Below are 5,000 nucleotides of genomic sequence, written 5' to 3'. Positions count from 1 at the left end.
GTGTGTGTGTGTGTGTGTGTGTGTGTGTGTGTGTGTGTGTGTGTGTGTGTGTGTGTGTGTGTGTGTGTGTGTGTGTGTGTACGTGAGTGTGCTTGCGCACATACATTCATACATACATATATACATATAGAAGCAAAAAAAATTGAAGTAGAGAGAGATGGAGAAGAAGAAAAACTAGAACGAGGAGCCGAACCGCGTCTGTTGGTCACACAATCACGTGTGACAATTAAACAATTACTCATGCTGCATACGTCACCGCCAAGAGACCGCTAGTTTTTTTTCGTCTCTCGCTTGTTTTGGATCTTCGCTCTTTATGGTCCAAACATCGCGGACGTGAAAGCGAAACAAAACCAGCGTGAGCACAGGGAGAAGAAATTATAATGATGGGAACTTAACGGGGGTATTTTTTTTTTAAAGATGGGGGATATGGAGTAGAAATTGCAAAAAGGAGAAATTTAGATCTAAGGCAAATCTTCCATGATTGTTTTAATTGTGTAGTCTAACGTGACCTTTCAGCCCTTTTGGAAAATCTCAGGGTATTTAATGGGACTTAGAGCAAATACGAAAGTGAACGACATGATAGGAAAAATGTGCTGAATTCCACACAATTTTCTAACTACTTTTTTCTGTCGGATTTGAGAATAACGTTATTGAAGAAATACATTCACGCATAGGCCACTTTCGTGTACAGTTTTATTTTTCGTGCTTGTTGGAGGCGTGACAGTTAATTCCAAGGCATACGTGTCTCTGTTTTACTCAGAGGTGATTAAGAAATCGTGATGTCTTGGATGCTTAATGGAGATATGATTCATTATCAACCCCGCCTTCATGTTCGACTTTTATACGCATAGCATTTGTAGATCTATATTCATCAGTATATGTATATTAGCACACACACAACGCACACGCACACGCACACACGCGCGCGCACACACACACACACGCGCACACACACGCACGCACACACACACACACACACACACACACACACACACACACACACACACACACACACACACACACACACACACACACACATGTATACACGTGCGTGCGCTTTTTCGATTTCACTTGGAAGTTCTCAAATTTTGCATATTAAAAAAAAAATTGCCCAAACTTTATATTTTCCCTTCAGGCTCGAACCTTATTTACACTAAACCTTATTTGTTTATTCTCTCCCTTGGTCATCTTCCTCCCCTTTGCCTTCTCCGCGGGGACATTAGACTCCCAGATTCGACCCCAAAACAAGTCCCAATTAGGCGTGCTTAGAATGGGCCACTGAGTATGGCACGCGGCGGAAACACTCTATACATCGCGCAGGTGGACAAGCCTGACCTCCCCCACAGGTGTTCCCGTGAGCGTGAGCTGGACAGGTGTGCCGCCCGTGAGGTTCTCTTGACACTGATACTCTATGGAGTGTATAAGTTTTAAAGAGAAAGAGAAGGTGAGGGCGAAAGAGGGAGAAAGAGAGAGAGAGAGGGGAGAAGAAGAGAGAGAAGGGGAGAAAAGAGAGGGAGAGGGAGAAAACGAGAGAAAGAGGGAGAAAGAGAGAGAGAGAGAGAGGATGAAAGAGAAAGAGGGAGAAAGAGATAGAGAGAGGGGGAGCAAGAGAGAGAGAGGGGGGGGCGGGCAAGAGAGAGAGAGAGAGAAAGAAGAGGGACATTGTAGAGAAATTTAGGTACCTTCATGCCTCTCCTCACCTTCCTTAATCTTACTTTCTCCAGCTCTTTTTTCAACGATTTTAAAGTTCCAGAAATCGCCAGAGTCTTACGTAGCCCATCTTTACCATACCTCACCATACCCAGCGACGCTCACCATACACTTACAAATCCTGGTGAAGTAGTTCCCCGTCCCTTGCCGAGTCATCGTCCACCCACCCGCCGAGACAAGGCGTCACCTACTAGCGTAACTTCGCTGGAAAGAGTTTTAAATTAATGATGCGTTTTTTTTTTTCACCCGTGTGCGAACTTCGCAGTAACTTCAATGAGGTGTGAAGCAGCTGAAATAGCCCTCCGTCCATCGTGTTCTCGGGGTCTCGCGTTCCCACAGTCATTGTGAGAGGAAGACGAAGGGCGCCTCGCCACGGCCAGCTAGAGCTCGTGTGTTTCGAGGATTCGAGATGACTGCCGTGTCTGTGAGGAGAGGGGGGAGAGCCATGAATGAAGAAGTGGGGAGAGAAGAGGAGCCAATTGTAAGGATTGGATGAAAGGAGATGTAAAACGGGGAGGGAATAAAAGAGGGAGGAGGGGAGAAAAAGCTGTGGGGGGACCCGATTGTTATGATAGTAGTCAAGAATAAAAAAAAAAATATATATATATATATATATATATAAAACTAGTACGCTAAAAGATATATATATATATATATATATATAAAACTAGTACGCTAAAAGCAGTGGTATCAACGAATTACCACAGGGCATGCTCATAGGAGAATATTATGCCCACCAATGGCAAGAGGCGGAGGGCATGTGGTAACACAGGGCCTTTTACGGAGAGTAGAAGTTCGCGCACTTGAATCCTCAAAGGGAGCGCTGTCGATGATGCACTCGGCGCAGGCACAGGGTTCAGTGGTGTTAATTTCACCTTTTCTATGTGCTGAGAAGAAGTAGGTAAAAGGTAACAGAGAGTAAATGATGCGAGACCGGTCCACGAGGAGTGGACCGGTCACAAGACCCTGTATGACTCTGAGGTGTGACCAGTATGCTGAGACAAACAGACAGAAAAAAAAATAAATAGAAATCTCGGACGGAGTGGTGAGAGCAGCAGGTCAGATGGTCATCGCCTCAGGCATGAGAAATGATGTGGCAGCGCGACCAGCACACATGGTGCTACGGGAGGCTGCGAAGGCGGAGTTGCACGTACATACGCACACACGCACTCATGCACACACAATCGCACACGCACACACACGCACGCAAACAAACGCACACATGCACACAACACACACCACACACACCACACACACCACACACACACCACACACACACCACACACACACCACACACACACCACACACACACACACACACACACACACACAAAAGTATAAGCATAAGCAATAAACGTACATCGACATCGTACATATATATGCTTATCTATGTGTGTGCTTATGTGTGTCTGTCTGTCTGTCTGTCTCGTATGTGGAGAGGAGGAGTGACCGGAAGAGAAGAAGGCGAGGGCGACTGGTGGATTACATAAACAGAAAAAAAGAAACGGAGGAAGGAAGGCAGGAAGCGATGAAGGGGGAGGAAGCAAGCACCAGACGTCTGCCAGATCAGCACTTCTTGACGAGTAAGTGGGTCGTAGCTGACTGGCGCTCCTGTGCTAACGTAGCCGATAAAATACAAACCTGACCGTACTCGACACCTTTGAACACTGATAAACAAGAGGAAAAACGTCTATGTCTATGTTGATGCTGTAATGGGTTAACGTACAGAGAAGTTGGATAATAACGGCAATTTGGCTGAATAAAGGACAGCACGCCGGGCCAAGTATTGGGGCGATTCGTGTTCTTGCACCCCCCCCCTTTCCAACCCCCCCCCCCAGGTCACGAGTCTGACAGGTTGCAGTTGACGTGGAGAAGCGATGCAACAGGCTAAGTGCTGGGAAGACATCTGCCCACGATGCTCGGGTCTTGCTTGCTTCACTTTTAAGAAAGTTGTGGAGCAGAATAGGTGTGGGGTGTTAAATATGTTACGTACGTTTTTTTACGCTTACGTTTCCTACGCACGCGCGCACACGCACGCACACGCACGCACGCACGCACGCACGCACGCACACACGCACGCACACACGCACGCACGCACACACACACACACACACACACACACACACACACACACACACACACACGCACACACACACACACACACACACATACATACACATACATACACATACACATACATATACACACATACACATACACACATACAAACATACATATGCATAGACACATACACGCACACACACACACAAACACACACGCAGGCACGCACGGACGCACGCACGCACGCACGCACGCACGCACGCACGCACGCACGCACGCACGCACACACACACACACACACACACACACACACACACACACACACACACACACACACACACACACACACACATTTTCTCAGTTAAAAGCTGACATTTCAGAGTTGCAAGAGACACAACGTTGCAAATCTACTGCATATCCTCTGCTAGGCATAAGAAAGCACATGACTTTTAGAGTAATATAAGCAAACGCATAAGGTTAACGATGGCAATTACATTTTATATTACCATAAGGATTAAAGAAAATAGTTATTGAAGACTGGAGAATGAATGCTATGGGAAAAGATTAAAGATTAAATTATGCAAATACTCCATTGCTGTCAGATCCTTCATAACGATTACAAATGAAATGCATCTTTTAAAGAGCTTCAATCACTTAAAACGAAATAAAAAGATTCTTAAACACGGGAACGATGAAACTTACCATCGACTGTGAAAAAAGGACGACCTGGGAAACGGCAAGACAGCCACAAGGTGCCTTTGGATTGGACATTCGCCTGAATTATGACGGTTCCTAAGCCGAGAAAACCAGATGCTGACCCGTCCAGTTGCAGACCAATTTTCCTGCTAATAAACTGCAGTTCCAATTTTTTTTAGGCATTTTTTTCTGCCTGGGGGATTCCTTCATGACACGAGAGCAAGCCAGATTTAGACAAAAGTGTTTTAAAATTCTATTTTTTTTTTACACTGAAATTCGCTTCTAACAGCTAAAAAATTTCATTGGCATTTTGCGTGCATACAGTGCCATCTGTATGATTGTATTGCTCTAAATAAGGCTAAGCTATACAAGAAAAACACCTATTCATCATAAGAAAGCCAAAAATGGATTATTCAAATGCAAATTATTCAAACTTTCAAATGCAACATAAGCCGGAGGTTGTATCCAAAGTGCAACATTACAAAAATCAGGCGAAACCGATCAAATAAGTGCGGTATTACTCGCTCGTGAAAG

Source organism: Penaeus monodon, chromosome 17, assembly GCF_015228065.2.
Source record: "Penaeus monodon isolate SGIC_2016 chromosome 17, NSTDA_Pmon_1, whole genome shotgun sequence".
NCBI lineage: Eukaryota > Metazoa > Arthropoda > Malacostraca > Decapoda > Penaeidae > Penaeus > Penaeus monodon.
Note: the sequence above shows the minus strand (reverse complement) of the source record.